Genomic DNA, 17,515 nt, shown 5'->3' with positions numbered 1-17,515 from the left:
CACCGCGTGCGCGGGAGGACGGCGCCGTGGCCCCAGCTCCTGGTCTCCGGTCCCGACCGCCGACGATCCTCTGGAGCGAGCGCCGACTGCATGCTCTCGCGTCCGGACGCCCCGAGGGCGCTCATCCCAGGTCGGGCGCGCGTCTCCGCTCTCCCGGCCCACTGCAGGCCCCAGCCCTGGCTCAAGGGCTTTGAGGTTTCCCCCAGCCGCTCTTGCCGCTTTTGCCTCGGCAGACTGCTTCGTATCCCCTGTCCCCGTTTCCCTACAGCCTCTGTCGCCCGCATTTCAAGTCTAATCTCCTCGCCTGCTCTTTGACACCCGCGGAGTCTAGGCGCGCTTGGCTTTTCCCTGTGTTTCGCACTCACCCGGACTGGGTGGAGCCGCCAGGTCTGGAGCGGTGGATTTTCTGTCTCCCCTTCCCGCTGCCCGAGGCCCCCTGGCGACCCTTTGCTAGACCCCGCCACCTGACAGGCCCCGGCTCCATAAGGCCTCAGGCGTCGTGATCTCCGAATACCTTTATTTATTTATAGAATTCTGGAAAACTCTGCATCCGCTCACCCATTTTTAGGACGACACCTACAACTTTTCATCCTGAACTGAAACAGATGTAGAGGACATAAATGTTATCAGAATTTGACATTTGTAGTGGGCCACGTCTGAGATGGCTCCCATGATCCCTTGAGATACATCCTTTTGTATCTCCCCTTGAGTGTGGGCTGACTCCAGCAATAGAACAGGAATAGAGTAAGACGTGATGGGATGTCACTTACAGGGGTAGGCTGCAAAAAGACCGTGGCTTCTGCTGTCCAACCTCTTTCTGGGCGGCTGTGAGCTGCGCTAAGGAGAGGCCCAGAGTCAAGGAACTGAGAAAGGCCTCAACACTCAGTAAGAAATCGAGGTGCTCATTTCAAAATTACAAGTATTAGAACATAATTGATCAAAAATAATGCAAACATGATGCAAGTTTTGATAAGTAATCATTAAACATAGTAACAAACTGTTACTTGAAATTCACTTCTTATGAAACCAATGTTTTTTTTCCCCTCCTGTATCTGTGGACTAGTACTGCTTATTCATCGAATGGGACTGCGTTCAGCATTTTAATTACATGTAAGCCTTGAAAACTTTGTTTACATAAATAATTATACTAGTTTTGTCATAACCATGTTACTTAATTCTTTGGACCCCTTCTGAGTTACATGCCAAAAATCACATAGCCTTCTGTTACCACATATTTTCAGTGGTTTGGCAGCTAACAACTTGACTGGGTCTTCCTTTGGCTTTGGTAATGCAATATTTGGAATCCTCCTGACCTGAAAACAAAATGTCACTAGAACCCCATTACATACCAGTGTTTGGGGGAGGTTCTTTTAATTTAGTGCTTAGGAGGTTTTTACACTCTTAGGGCTGGGGAGAGGTCTTCTTTTAGAAGTGGGAGAAGGGCAAATGTGAAAAAGAGGTGAGAAAGGAAAAGATGCCTCCCATACAGGACCCCTTGACATCTGGTATCTTCCTAGGCAGGTAAGTTCTTGGGAGAGGACACAGAGCTGTCGAGGTTCCAGAAATCCATTTCCTTCAAGCTGGGGTCATCAAATCTTTTCTGTAAAAGGCCAGACAATGAATATTTTAGACTTTGCCATATGGCCTCTGTCCAGCTGTTTCACTCTGACGTAGGAGCACAAAAGCTGCTGTAGGCAATATATAAACTAAGGGTCACTGGTTCCAGTAAAATATTATTTATGGACACATATTTGAATTCCATGTAATTTTTACATGTCCCCAAATATTACTCCTTTTTTGATACTCTCCTTCCCCATTATTTAAAAATGTAAAATTCATCTCAGTCCCTGGGGTGGTAAAAAGCAAGCCAGATTTGGGCTGCAGGCTCTAGTTTGCTAACCACTGCCCCAAAGCTTCCATAGAGGCATGCCCTTCGAAATGTGTATATATAGCCTAGTTTGAACTTGCCACCATGGTTTTCAACACTGGCTACATGTGAGAATCACATGAGATGCTTTATTTATTTATCTTTAACTTTAAATTCAAATTAGTTAACATAGAGTGTATTGTTAGTTTCAGGGGTAAAATTTAGTGATTCATCACTTGTATACAACATCACATGCTTTCCTTAATGCCTATCATCCAGTTACCCCATCCCCTCACCCACCGCCCCTCCAGCAACCCTCTCTTTGTCTCCTATGACTAAGAGTCTTTTATGATTTGGCTCCTTCTTAACTTTCATCTTGTTTTATTTTTTCCTCCCTGCTGTTCATCAATTTTGTTTCTTAAATTCCATACAAGTGAGATCATATAGTGTTCATCTTTCTCTGACTGATTTCACTCAGCATAATACACTCTAGTTCCATTCATGTTGTTGCAAATGGCAAGATTTCACTATTTTTGATGGCTGAGTAATATTCCATTGTGCATATGAACCACATCTTTATTCATTCATCTGCTGATGGACATCTGGGCTCTTTCCATATTTTGGCTCTTGTGGACATTGCTGCTATAAAAATTGGGATGCATGTGCCCCTTCAAATCACTATGTTTGTATCCCTTGGGTAAATACCCAGAAGTGCAATTGCTGGGTTGTAGGTTAGCTCTATTTTTAACTTTTTGAGGAACCTCCATATTGTTTTCCAGAGTGGTTGCACCAGCTTGCATTCCCACCAACAGTGCAAGACGGTTCCCCTTCCTTCACATACTTGCCAACATTTGTTGTTTCCTGACTTGTTAATTTTAGCCATTCTGATTGGCATGAATTGACATCTCATTGTGGTTTCGATTTGCATTTTCCTGATGCTGATTGATGTTAGGCATTTTTTCATGTGTCTGTTGGCCATCTGTATGTCTTCTTTGGAGAAATGCCTGTTCATATTTTCTGCCCATATCTTGACTGGATTTTTAATTTTGGGGGTGTAGACTTTGATAAGTTCTTTATAGATTTTGGGTACTAGCCCAATATCTGATATGTCATCTGCGAATATCTTCTCCCATTCCATAGGCTGCCTTTTAGTTTCACTGATTGTTTCGTTTGCTGTGCAGAAGCTTTTTATTTTGATGAAGTCCCAATAGTTCACTTTTGCTTTGGTTTCCCTTGCTACATGAGGTGCTTTAAAAACTATCAATGTCCGGCTGCACCCTCTCCAATACTAATTTAGTTGGTCTGGGCTGGAATCGAGGCTTTTTTTTTTTTTTTTTTAGTGTTTCCAGGCAGCCTTAATGTTGCAGCCTGACTTGACTCCTATTCTGATTGGCCAAGGCTCTGCCACAGCTCTCAGGATGCGATGCTGCTCTGTGCTATTGCTATTGCATTTCAACCAGGGGAAAGCATCACCAGCATAAGATAAAGTGCAATTTGAAAGATTATAAGATGTAGGGGACCTGGCTGACTCAGTCAGAGGACTGTGGGACTCTTGTTCTTGGGGTCATGAGCTTGAGCCCCACGTTGGGTATAGAGATTATTTAAATAAAATACATATATAAATAAATATGAAAGTTTTTATAAAATGTAAAAAAAAGTGGGTGTCTTCAATTGAATAGAATATTGCCTGCAAGACTGAGCCCTCCTTCCAGCAAAGCTCCTGGCTTCCTCACCACTGTGTTCCTCTCACCCTCAAGTGCATTTCAGGGTGTGATGTGTTAAATAATTACTTCCTGAGTGCATCACTGGATTGCTTTGTTCATCTGTTATTTGTTCTCTGCGCTCTTACTTTTCTCTCTTCCCTTCTTCTCTGCCCAGACAGAGCCTCTTTCTGAGGAAGTAGGAGATGCTCAGTAGGCATTTGTGGATTCATTGACTGTGAAAGGAGTGGTAGGGTGTCAGGCAGGAACTGAAAAACTTGGTGGTGTCTTTGGTTATGGAAAAAGAGAAGAAGCTCCTGCTTCCCCTCCACCCCTCCACTGGCTGAAACAGAACTTTTTATTACTTTTATGTACAGAAAATTTAACACTGTCCACTCAGCCCAGTCTGGTGGTCAGTTCTTTAGCGTTTGCATTTCCTAGCTTTTGGTGATACAAGCCATCAGCTTCAGACATAGGACCATTGCCTCCCTAGTGGCAGTAGATCTTATAAAATCTGTCATTGTAATTGGTCCTGATGGCTTCCACCAGCTTAGCCAGAGCTCCTTTGTCTTCTGAGTTAACCTGAGTGAAGGTGACAGTGGTGCAGTTCTTCCCGTCGACAGAAGCCCTGGCTTGGCCTTCCCCTTGATAATGCAGTAGGGAAGCCCCATCTTACGACACAGGGCAGGCAGGAAGACAAGCAGCTTAATGGGATTCACATAATGTGCAATCACTACCAGCTGAGCCTTCTTGTTTTCCACCAAGGTGGTGAGAGTAGTAACCCTTTAAGGCTTTAAGGACAGGTGGCCTCTTAGGGGGGACAACTTCTTTGCTGGTAGCTTTCTACTCAGCTAGGGCCAACAATCTCTGCTTCTTCTCTTGCTTTGCCTTTGGTATCTGTGGATCTGCTTAGGCAGCTGAGTAGCTGTTTGGCAGGCCAAGGCCTGAATGAACTGGTTAATCCTGGGAGGCACTTTTAGACGTTTATAGAGAATAGCCCTTTGCCGCTGCAGCTGGATGTAGTGGGGGCATTTGACAAAGTGGGTGAGGTCCCTTTTGGGCTGCATGTCCTGTCTGATGCCAAAATTCTTGAGTCTTTTCTCAAACAGGACACTGACTACCTCCTTGGCCCCTGCTTCTTCACAACATCAGGAATTGGGGCTCCCTTCCTCCCCTTCTCCTTCTTTCCTTTTGGCATCTTGGATGGCTGGAGAAGAGAGAAAACACCCCTGCTTCTATTACTGGTTGATGATGGACTGGAGGGAGTAGTTTTTGCCATGAAGAAGATGAGAGAGTCAGAAGATAAGGAAATAGTCTCTGATTGACTGGTATTTGTCTATTATCTCCCTGTATTTTCTGCAAGTGTATAATCTCAATGAAAGAAGGAGGGCCTGGGAGTCATTTTCTGCCTGTGTCTAGAAAGCACCTATCTCAGAGCAGATGATCAACAAATATATTTTGAATGAACTGTTGAATAAATGTGTTCGCTGAGGTTTAATAAGTCTGAGAGAGATTTTTGTGTGCAAGAAAATTATTTATAATATTGGTGTCTCAATTATTACTCACTTAAACTGAGTTATGAAATTTAAGTCCCAATTTTTCCTCAAGCTTTTAAATTAAACTTGGAAATCTTGCTAGTACATGTATTAATTTAATAATGTTCCTTTAAAATAAGAACTATCACTTTTACTTGTTCTTTGATTCATGTGCAGTTAACTCATAAATTTAAGCTTAAATTGCCTTTAAACATTTAACAGTACTCAAAAGTTGATTAATTATATTTCCTTAGATATTTCAAACCATATTACAAATTTTATGTGTCTGTTTCTCTTAAACATTTCTAATGCTAACTAAGTAGACTTATAAATTTGACAAACAAAGCATTTCTAAGCATTTAAGCAACACTTGCAAATCTCATTGTTAACAAACTCCAAGAGGTTATTGCAGTAATGGTTTGTATCCTGATTTCTTCATACCTTCTTGAGTAATCCTCTCTCACTCTTACTCTGAGCATGGTCATTGGAATTGCTTTGATCAATGGGACAATAGCATAAGTAACACACTGTGGTTTGCTCTCTCCTGCTGTGTTTGGAAGTTTAGACTCCCACGTAAGGAAGTCCAGGCAAATCTAGTGGAGGATGAGAGACCATATGGAGTAACCTTTCAACCACCTGACCTTGACCATTCAGCCTGACCATTAGCATAGCTGGAACCAGACCGGACCAGAAGAGCTGTTTAACTGACCCACAGAATGAAGAGAAATAATAAGAGATAATTTTAGTCACTAAGTTTGGGTGTTTCTTAGCGTTGCAAAAGCAAACTGATATTTAAACTGAAATCCTTCTTATTTGTAATAGGCCTTTTCAGGCCAGAGTTTTCCCACTGAAACTGGGACTGTGCTCACTTTCTGACAGAATCTCTTTCATAGCTTCTGTACTCCTGATTTGAGTTGATGAGGTAATGAACCCTGCATCCAGATTGTAGCTAATTACTCTACTGCTGGATTGGATTCCACACCCTTCTAATATTTCTTTCCTTTATCAACTCTAACTTTGAAGTCATTTGTAGGTATCTCTCCTATGATCATTAGGGTCAGTTACCCTTCTAACTATAAAGTTTGAGCTTTTTATTAATTTTATTAAATTAAAAAAATTTTTAAGTATTCTCTACACCCAGCATGGGGTTCAAACTCACAACCCTGAAGTCAAGAGTTGTATGCTCCACTGACCGAAACAGCCAGACACTCCAAGTTTGATATTTTTATTTTATTTTTTTTTAAAGATTTTTATCCATTTATTTGACAGAGAGAGAGACAGGGAGAGAGGGAACACAAGCAGGGGTGGAGGGAGAGGGAGAAGGAGAAGCAGATTTTCTGCTGAGCAAGGAGCCTGATGTGGGGCTCCATCCCAGGACCCTGGGATCATGACCTGAGCCCAAGGCAGACACTTAATGACTGAGCCACCCAGGCACCCAAGTTTGATCTTTTTAAACAAATAAATGCATTTAACAATTTCTTGACATAATAAGCAATGTCAGTGCAATACAATTAATATTAATGCCAAGGTGATAATAAAGAGAATAACACAACCATCACTATAAAGGTCATTTTCATGAGTTGAAATTTTCTCCTAGGGCACTTCCTGTTTTTCTCCTTCTGGAGTATCATTATAGGTTCATGATTTTTCTCAGATTTGTTCCAATGAAATGTAATGATTATTTCCTTTTTATTCAAACTGTAGTATCTCAGCCAACAAAAGATCCTTTAAACTTGCTCTCGTCTCCTCAGTGTTGCCCCAAATGGTCTGAAGCATCTCATTACCTGGAAATAAAGCATTTTAGGCCACAAAGATGGAATCAGCTACTTTTCACCAAACGTTGGTTGTTTCAGTGATATATTAGAGACCCCATTCAGGGACTGTGGTCCAGAAACAGATAATCCTTCTTCTGAAATTTGGTCAGAAGGGCCATAGTAGCCTGACATTTTTTTCTAAAAAGATTTTATTTATTTGAGACAGAGAGAGAGAGAGAGTGCGAGTGTGGTGGTGGGGTGGAGGGAGAGAGGGATAGGGAGAAGCAGACTCCCCATTGAGAAGGGACCTTGATGCAATGCGGGACTCCATCCCAGGATCATGACCTGAGCTGACGGCAGATGCTTAACTGACTGAGGCACCAGTCGCCCAATAGTAGCTCGACATTTTATCTCAATGCCTGTGTCATTTCCCTCATTTCATCTCATCAAACAGGCATTTTATCGTCTCACATCAACACAAGAAGAAGAAGAGTGAGTACAATAAATATTTTCAAAACTTTTATTACATCATATTGTTGTAATTGTTCTATTTTTATTTAGCTATTGTTGTTAATCTCTTACTGTAACTAGTTTATAAGTTAAACTTTATCATAAGTATGTAGAGGAAAAAATAGATACATAGGGTTTGGTACTATTCTTGGTTTCAGGCATCCACTGGGGGTCTTGGAATATATCCCTGTGGATAAGGGGGAGACTATTATACTTTTTAAAAGTAGGAGTTCATAATGATGTCTTCAATACAATTTCCACTTTACCTAATCTTTAACTGTTGTTATGACATTAAAATATTTTATTCGCAACATATATTTTTAAATTCAATACAGCATTTCCAACTAAATTTAGCAGAAGAGTTCTAAGTTGTTGAGCATATTGGTCACATTTTATGGAGCAGATTGAAAGATAGAGAAATACTATTTAAGCAGAGAGTTCCATCAAATTCTATAAGTTATTAGCTTTGCTTTCTGCGAGGCAGAAACAGATGTACTGGGATTTCTTGCCTTTATCACTTACCTTCTAGGCAGAGGAACTTCCCAGAATCCCAATCACCAGAATATACCTGCAGGATGTCAGCACCATTCTTCTCAGACACATGTTCTTAGCAAGGATGGAAATTGCTGCTTTTCCTCTATTTCTAAGACAGATTCAAATTAGAACAAGAAAGAGTTATTACAAAAAAATTGTTTTTTAAAGGCATTCAGTCCAGGGATTGCTAAGCTAAAGTCCATGGATAAGTTTCTAGGAAGTTTATAAACACTCAGAAATAATTTGCAAAATGTTTGTTTATGTCTCTTTCCCTGGAAAGAGAATTCATGAATTTCATCTGATTCTTTTTTTTCCCCTATCTTTCTTTTTTAATTTATTTTTTTTGTATTTTAATTTTTTATTTTTTTAATAAACATATATTTTTATCCCCAGGGGTACAGGTCTGTGAATCACCAGGTTTACACACTTCACAGCACTCACCAAAGCACATACCCTCCCCAATGTCCATAAGGGGATTTTAGTATTAACAAAACAAAAATAAAACCACCACAAGCACAACAACTAAACCACAACATTGATTTAGTCTAATAATCTTTTCCCTTAGCGGTAAGTAAACTGACCAAGTGAATCACTGGTCTGAAATCACAGTTTGTGACAGAGCCTAGGACAGAGGGAACCAGGTGGTAAGCTTGGTAAAGAAGTTAGAAGTTCTGAATACCTCGATGAGGGTTCTTTCTCTTACATGAAGCCAGAGCAGGGAATCATTACATCTGAGGATAATTGTTTAATTTTTATTTTAAAAAGGGAGCATTGAGATTTGAAGAAAGAGAGGGAAGGGATATAAATGATGGAACAACAATAATTCTGGGGGAAATTGCACAAGATGAGTCAAAAGAATCAGAGGCTTAGAAGTCATTTTCATTTATGAGCGACAGAAAGATGTGATGAGAGGTATAGAATTTTGTGTAAGTGCTTGTCAATAACATGGGTAGAGAATAGTGGTCATAGTAAAGGAAGTAAAATATAAAAACGTTTGCAGAATATTTCTCATTCTGAATCCACGTAGGCTTCTTTATGGGGATTGACAAGTTGATTTATTAAAATTTATATGGAAACTCCAAGGACCCAGAATATCCAAAGCAGTCTTGGGAAAGAATAAACTTGGGAAACTTATACTCTTGGACTTCAAGACATTTTCTAAAGCTACAGCAATCAAAACTGTTGGTTGGTGCTGGCATAAGGACTAAGAAATAAGTCAATGGGACATAGAGATTCCAGAAATCATGCACACTTACATGGCCATTTGATTTTTGACAAGATGCCAAAGCAATTAAATGGGGAAAGGAGTCTTTTAAGGAATGATACTGAAACAGCTGGGGATCTCTATAGAAAAGAGTGTATTCCCACCCCACTTACACCATACATAAAAATTAATTCAAGAGGGATTGTAGATCTAAACATAACAGCGAAAATTGTACTGCCTCTAGAAAAAAAACAGAAGAGAATGTCTTGGTGACTTGGAAATAGATGAAGGTTTCTTAGGATGCAGAAAATAATAACCACAAAAAATATATGATAAATGAAATATAATGAATATTAAAAACTTCTATTTATTAAACACACTGTTAAGGAAATGAGAAGATATGACATGAACAGGGAAATATATTTTGCAAGACATACATTTGACAAAGAATTGATATTCAGAACATGTAAAGAACTTCTTAATAGTAAAAAGAACTCAATTTTTAAAAATAGGCAAGGCATTTCAATAGACACTTCAAAAACTAAGGTATGTATGAGTAGCCAATAAGCACATGAGAAAGTGCTGACCATCCTTATTCATTAGGGAAATACAGATTAAAGCCACAATGAAAAACCACTATATACCTACCAGAACAGCTAAAGTTGAGCATACTAACAATACCAAATATTGGCAAGGTTAGGTTTAAAAATATTTTGGAAATCATTGTAGCAATTTGTATGTATTGTTTCTTTTCTTTTCTTTTTCTTTCTTTCTTTCTTTCTTTCTTTCTTTCTTTCTTCTTCTTCTTCTTCTTTTTTTTGGTCTGTGTTCTTTCTTAAGGAATTTGAAATTTGTAGGAGAATGTCGTGTTAGAGAGTCTGACGTAATATACTTGCTATAGTGATTTAAAACCTCTAAGAGAATTTGATATCAAACTTGTGAGTTATTTTGAAATATGTAAAGAGTTGAATGATAATAGATTTGGGTAATTTGAAATGTGTTTAAGAATCTGATTGCTGGGGCGCTTGGGTGATTCAGTGGGTTAAGCCTCTGCTTTCAGCTCAGGTCATAATCTCAGGGTCCTGGGATCGAGTCCTGCATCGGGCTCTTTGCTCAGCAGGAAGCCTGCTTCCCCTTCTCTCTCTGCCTGCCTCTCTGCCTACCAGTGATCTCTCTGTCAAATAAATAAATAAAATCTTAAAAAAAAAAAAAAAGAATCTGATTGCTTTCAGGGAAGCCTGCGTGGCTGAGTCAGTCAAGCATCTGACTCTTAGTTCTGGCTCAGGTCCTGATCTCAGGGTCGTGAGATGGAGCCCCAGGTCAGGCTCTGCACTGAGCAGGGAGTCTGCTTGAGATTCTCTCTCTCTTCCTCTCCCTCTGCCCCTCTTCCTTGCTCACAATCTCTCTCTCTCTCAAATAAATAAATAAATAAATAAATATAAATAAATCTATCTTGAAAAAAAAAGAGTCTGATTACTTTTGTAATGTTTTTAGATTTTAGATAATTTGATTTATGGAATCTTTAAGACTTACCAAGGTCTAGGAAAGGAGTTTAAGTGCTTTGGATAGTTCGGTTGGAAAGAAATGTAAGTCTGTTTTTTTAGGGGTTTGATGAGCGTAGGTACTGTTTTCATGGCTGGAGTTCAAGATGCCTAGAAAACCCAGGTATCCAAGCTTGTGAATATATTTTCCCAAGACATAGATTTTAATTACTCTTTAAGAATTCTGTCCTTAGCTGGCAGAATAAAAATTTAAGAGAATATACCATTACCTAATCAAATTGATTTCCAGAGTGGTGAAAAGTCCTGTCTGTTTGTTGGCATCTTAAAGATTTTATGTGAAATAGATTTTTAAGGAAGTTTTGAGATGTCAGAGAGTGGGCAGGACAGAAGGGCATTTTAGCACAGGAAACACTGAAAGGAAAGGCATAGAGTTTTTCCAGGGAGTGCAAGCAATCAAATGTGACTGGATCATGTAGGGGTTATAGTGGGAGAGTCAGGCTGCTTCAGTCAGTGCAAGAAGCCATTGGGAGTGCTGTGCAGGGAGTGCCTCTGTCTGAACTTTGGCTCCACTGACTCATCTGACAGTGCCATAGAAGGTGGGCTGGAGCGGCAGGGCCTGAGTGCTAGAAGACCTGCCCAGTCCTTCGTCTGCTTTTTTGTTCATCCATCCATCCTTGCATCCATGCATCCATCCAATCTTTCATTTAGTTGAGATTTCTTTTTTTTAATTTTAAAATATTTTATTTATTTATTTGACAGAGAAAGACACAGCAAGAGAGGGATCACAGGCAGGGGGAGTGGGAGAGGGAAAGGGAGAAGCAGGCTTCTAGCTGAGCAGGGAGCCCAATGCGGGATCATGACCTGAGCCTAAGGCAGACATTTAACGACTGAGCCACCCAGACACCCCTTAGTTGAGATTTCTTGACCATTACACTGTGCCAGGCTCTGTGTTCAGGGGACCCACAAGTGGAGGGATATAGTCTCTGCCCTCTAGGAACTTCCTGGTATGTAGGGAAGACAGACAATGACTAGATGGCAAGGAGGGCGGTGCCTGCTCTAGCAGCAGCCATGTGCTCAGAAGGCTGCAGGCTACCAGTTCATGCAGGTGTGGATGGCTCGCTGTGCGGAGAGATGAGGGCCAGTGCCCCAGAGAAGGTGGCTCTGTGTTCATGTCACCCCTGTCCACCTATGAGGTGCTGAACTATCTAACGTGGTGGCAGGGAACAAGGAAAGGAAAAAAATGAAATAAATCACTCTGTTCTGCATTTTATTACAAAAATTCAAATCTAAGAAAAAGTTGAAGCATAGTACTACTAAGCCTGTCCCCCACCTCCAGTTCAATACTTGTTAACGCTCTGTCATATTTGCTTTACCTCTCTCCATGTATGTTTAGAGATGTTTGGCAGGTGGAGACATCATGATAGTTGGACCCCAAATTTTTCAGCAGAAACCTCCTCGGAGTAAGGACAGCTCACTGCATCAACGAGATGTCTTTATGACACCTAAGATAGTGAACACTAACTCCTTAATATTCAGATCATGGTTGAATTTCTCCAGTTGTGCCGCTAAATGCTTTTACCGAGGATTTTTCAAAATCTTGGTTCATTCAAGTGTCACATATTGCATGTGGCTGATCTCTTTATATCTGGAACATTTCCCTTGCCTTTTAAAAGATTACATTGAATATTCCACATTAAAAAAAATATTTTATTTATTTATTTGAAAGAGAGCACAAGCAGGCAGAATGGCAGGCAGAGGAAGAAGCTGGGGCTCAGTCCCAGGACCTTGGGATCATGACCTGAGCTGAAATCAGACTGCTTAACCGGCTGAGTCACGCAGGAGCTGCAGAATATTCCACATTTTTATATTTGTCTTACAACTTCCTTGTAGTGTCTCTTAGCATGATATTTATTTATTTACTTATTTTGATTTATTTATTTGAGAAAGAGAGAGAGCACAAGGGTGTGTGGTGGGTGGCAGAGGGGGAGAGAGAAGCAAACTCTTCGATGGGCAGCGAGTCTGACATGGTACTCAATCCTAGGATCCTGGGATCATGACCTGAGCTGAAGGCAGACGCTTAACAGACAGTCACCAAGGTACCCTGCATGATTTGTTCTATTCCTCACACTTCCTGTAAACTGGAAGTGAGTCCAAAAGGCTTGATTTTATTTAGGTTAAATCTTTTTGGTCAGAATAACCCCCAGGCAAGGCTGGATGTTTTATATGATACTGCATTGGGAAACCCAATAAGGTCAGGTTGTTCCCACTATTATTTACTTTATTTTTTGACTTTTATTTACTTTTTCATTGCTTTATTAAGGCATTCACAGACCGTACAATCCCCTATCTAAAGTGTACAGTTTGTGCTTCTCCGTTGTCCCAGGGCTGCATAACTGTTCCCATTACCAATGCTAAGCGTGGCCACCTGGTTGAAGTGGTGATATTCAGGAAAGAGAGACATCTGAATTTACAAAGATTTCTTGAGCTCTGTGAGTCAAACTCCACATGGAGCACTAGACTCAGGAAGGCCAACTGACTGAGAGTTCAAGGGGTTCCCCGTGACCTTGGAGAATACAGACGCGGGGTGGGTTGTGGGGACAGAAGTCAGATCCCAAGAAGAATGTGGGTGCTGGTGCTGTGGAGCTCCCACAGGGCAGACTTAATTTACGAGGTCTTAAAATCACAGGAAAGCAAAGACTTGGGAGGTGGCTTGAAGGGGTACCATGCTGAGTGGAACTTGGGGTGGCTGCCACCCCTTTCCTCCACCTGCCATAGACCCGTGTGTCTGTACGCTCTGGCCCACTGCTCATCGACTGTAGTTCCAGGTTTGTATAGAGCAGCTATACAAACAGACAAGTTCAGGAAACCCAAAGGCTGGGTAGGAGCAGATGGGACTGTAAATGGAGTTTGCCGAGTGCAGACCAAGTGCCAGGCCGGGGCCTGGCTTCCCCCAGTTGTGTCATTTAATCCTTATAATCCTTATAGCACCCTGTGAGGTGGGCATGTCATAGAAGAGCTAACAAGTTGGGAGAGATTACTAATTTTTTGCTTTCTTTTTTAAAAGAGAGAGAGAGCATATGAGAATGGGGTCAGGTAAGGGACAGATGGGGGAGAGAGAGAGATAGAGAGAGAAAGAATCACAAGCAGGGTCCATGCTGAGGAGCCAGACCTAGGGCTCCACCTCACAGCCCTGAGATCATGAGCTGAGCCGAAATCAAGAATCAGACACTTCACCGACTGAGCCATCCAGGTGCCTTGAGAAATTGCTAATCTACCCAAGGTCACATAGCAGGGTTTTGGGGGGCACATGAATTGAGTATATCAGTTTTGAAGCATGCTCTCCATGCCTCACTGCCTCCTGGGGCCTTGAGTCCTTGAGTCCTCCTGTCTCCCAGCCTCCCAGCCCAATGGTCTCCCCTTCTCTACCCAGTCTGAACTCCAAGGCGGTCGCTAGGACTCTGAGCACTGAGCCAGGCATCTCTACGGAGCTGGGTTGGGGACCTCGACAGCGAGCATTGGATTCACCCGGGGTCATGGTTGCACAATGCCCAGTTCGAGGAAACACTATCAGTACTAGAATCTCGGTGAACGGCACCCCCTGATGTTGTGCAGTGCACAGCATAAGAACCTGTAAGCGAGGTCCCAGCTAAGGTTTCTCCATCCCACCCTTCCTCCCATTCTTCCTTTTTCTGTTTCCTTTTTTCGTGAGGAAACAGCAAGGACACGTGTGAGATCAAGGTTACAGTCGGTGTGATTAGACCCAGCGAAGTGGTGCCTCCTTGTTCCCGGTGGAGTCACACCTGAAGTTCATTATTCTCAGCAGTCAACAGAGAATGAGGAATCTTCCAGGCTAGGGGTGGGAGGAACATAGGCCTGCTTCCTACACTGTTTTTAGGCTACCAAACCCCGAGAACCCAGAACCTCCTGTTTTGTACAAATCCCAGGTGAGTTCATGTGTGGGGGCTGGGATGGCCTAGCCATCCTTCTGCTCTCCAGAAGGTGGGAACCGGAGATGCATTTTGCCCCATCCACAGTTGATCAGGGGACGGCTGTTTGCCTGGCAGTTTCCTTGCAGGAACCTGAGCATGACTTTTTCTGTTTCTGTGCATTTCTTGGAGTGTTCCTCCTCAGCCCTCATGGAGGGGGACTCCCAAGGGCATGCCCTTACAGGTCCCGAGCCACCTGTGAAAATCGACGCCCACCTCAGGACACTTTGGCAGGAGCACCAGGAGCAGCACAGGCCCGGGCGTGATCTTCTACCTCCCTCCCTAGCATTTGGTCTTCTGGAGCCATAGTTGGTAGTGGCCGCTAAGGGTTCACAGACCGCTCCCCCTGCAGCAATTGTATGATTTTTTTTTTCCACCTCATATTGTCCTTGACCTTTCTCAGCCACTCGTTGTACATTCTCTCGGTTCTCTGAAATTACCTGATTCCACCTATTCTTGGGTCAGATATTAGTTGGATGTTAGTTCGGCTGGGGCAGAGACATCCAGAAGAATGCTGACTTAGACACTGTATTTCTGTTGCCTGTAGAAGTTCAAACGGGTATGGAGACTCTGTTTTGGAAGTCTTCAGGAGGCCAGACTCCTTCTATGCTTCTGTTCCTGGGGGAAGGCCCTTCTCTGCATCTGGGGACAGCATTTCAGCGAGTGAGAATGGGGAAAAGGAGAGGGAAGGAGGTTCCGGAAGTTGCCACCTCCCCTGCTCACATCCCGTTGACCGGAGTGTTTCTGACAGCAGGAGAGGTTGGGAAATGCAGTCTTATTAAGGGAAGCTGTGTACCCAGCTCACAATTCTAGTCCTATGAGAGAAGAGTGGGACGGCAGTACCTGCCACACATGGGCTGGGCTCTCAGGACCTCTGGTTCCATAGGACAAGGCTGCGGGAAGTGGTGAAGCAAACCTCCCACCTGCTCCTGATTGTCTGCAGGAGTTTCCTCCTATCACGTGCTGCTGTGTGGCCGGAGTTCAGACTGGCCCAAACCCATGCTACAGGGAAGGTGACTCTGAGATTATGGGATGCTTGTATTCTGTCCAGAGTCCACCATTCCCTTAGGGCACTGGACCCTAGCTTCACAGATCCCATAGGCACTGCTGCTGGAGCAGCGTCTCCATCCGTCCCTGCACCCACCCCTCCATTCCGAGTCAGAGGTTGAGTTGAGGATGCTCCCTTCTTCCTGTTGATGGTTCTTGTATGTTCCTGTTTTGATAGAAAGCATGTCCTCTGGTTAGATTGTGGGTGTGGTGTATATTTGCTCCTCTGGCGGTCTATGCCATCTTTTATTTACTTCCCTTGCCTCCTATAGATGCTATGATGGAAAGAAAGTCTGGACTGTGTCCTGAAGGAGTGTCAACCTCACTCATCAAGCCAAGGGCAGTGACGTAAGTTCCTTCGTCAGAGTAATAGCTGCGGTTCTCCCATATGCCAGCACTTGGTTGTTGGCAAGGACCCTCATCGTGCAGCAGCAGTTGCCATTCAAACATGCCATGCCATGATTATGGTCGCTTCTGGTTCAGGTACATTGCTTGTATATATACCACACCGTTCTAGTACGATGGGCTCACACCTGCTATGTAGCTATCAGACTGGTGCATTATTCATGGGTCAGATGAAGACCTCTTTGGGTCCTGACCTTGAGGGAGCATCACAAGGAGAAGAACAGCAGTCAAGATGCATCCTCACGCTGTCACGGCTTCATCTTTCGATGCTGGATCATGATCTCATGCCCAGAGCTGCATGGCAACATGCCTTCAGTGTCCAGATGCCTTATGAACTATAAGTTCTCCAGGTGATATGATCTGCCTGCATATTTCGGGGGCTCAGTGGTGTCCTTGTTAGACAGATGCAGACCTGCTCTTAAATAGGAGGTATCAGTTTGCTCTTTGGTTTCCCCACAGCTCCTACCAGACAAGGAATTCCCCTTGATGATCTTGAGGGAAATGCAAGGAATGGGGAGTTTTCAGCCCAACTGTAGCAAAAGGGACTGTTCAGTAGTGAAACTGATGATGGGCAGGAGGAAATAGAGACTGGGTCAAACCCAACACCTGCAGCCACTGCAACAACATGTTTTTTATGAAAAAGAGAAAGCTGAGAGGGGTCCCTCTGCAACCCAAGGGCCCCCTGCAAGACTTGCAAAAGCTCAGGGATGAGTCTTCTTGGCTCCTGAGCACTCTGGCATCCCCATTGTGACAGCCTTGGAATTTCTGTAGCTATTTGGGTGATGACCTCCTCCTGGCTGCTGTTTCAGAAACCACGGGGCTTATTGTCTGGGCTCTCCATTTGTGAGAGTACACACTCCTATCATAGTCCTAGGTCTTGATCACCTCGTTTATTTCTGGGGCAATGTGTGGCATGATTTTATTTAATTCAAGCTAAGGCAGTGTGGAATACATCATCTTAAACACCTCTCTTCGCCCAAGTGGGTTATTACTTAATTACTTACTTATTCAGCTCCTTCAGGCCCTAGGGGTGCCACAGAGAAAAGAACCAAGTCCTAATGTAAACCAGTGTCACAAACCTCTTGTTCCTTTTTGTCTTTGATGAGGTGGTTTGAAGGGTGTTAACCACTTCTGATGGGTGGGGCCACCAAGGGTTTCCAGGGCAGTTTCTGCACCGCACACAGGGTGGGCCTCTGTACCTCCCTCAGTTTCCAACACTGTTCAGCTCTGTCTCTTTCAACTGCTCTGCTTCTGTGGCAGTGACTCCTTGCTTTGCTCAGACTCATGCACTCTGACCCTGAAAGGAGGGAGTGAGGGGGTGTCCTGATGTCCTTACTCTGATCAAAGACCTGTTCCTGAGATGATGGATGTCACCTGGAACACCTGAATTCTCATCCATGGAGCTCAGGGGACATTGTTTCCAAACTCAGCCCACTTTATGAGTACCTTGACGTGGACTTCCCATCTCCTG

The 17,515-nt window shown here is 43.0% G+C and overlaps 1 pseudogene across 1 annotated transcript; it reads right to left on the bottom strand.

Annotated features, from left to right (window-relative positions):
- Positions 1–3,272: 3,272 nt before the first annotated feature.
- LOC309868386 (large ribosomal subunit protein eL8 pseudogene) lies at positions 3,273–5,052 on the bottom strand (annotated as a pseudogene). The gene has a single exon. The product of its transcript is annotated as a large ribosomal subunit protein eL8 pseudogene (transcript).
- Positions 5,053–17,515: the final 12,463 nt, after the last annotated feature.

The sequence above is a fragment of the Mustela nivalis genome, assembly GCF_964662115.1.
Source record: "Mustela nivalis genome assembly, chromosome: 7".
NCBI lineage: Eukaryota > Metazoa > Chordata > Mammalia > Carnivora > Mustelidae > Mustela > Mustela nivalis.
Note: the sequence above shows the minus strand (reverse complement) of the source record. Positions and strands in the feature narration are given on the sequence as shown.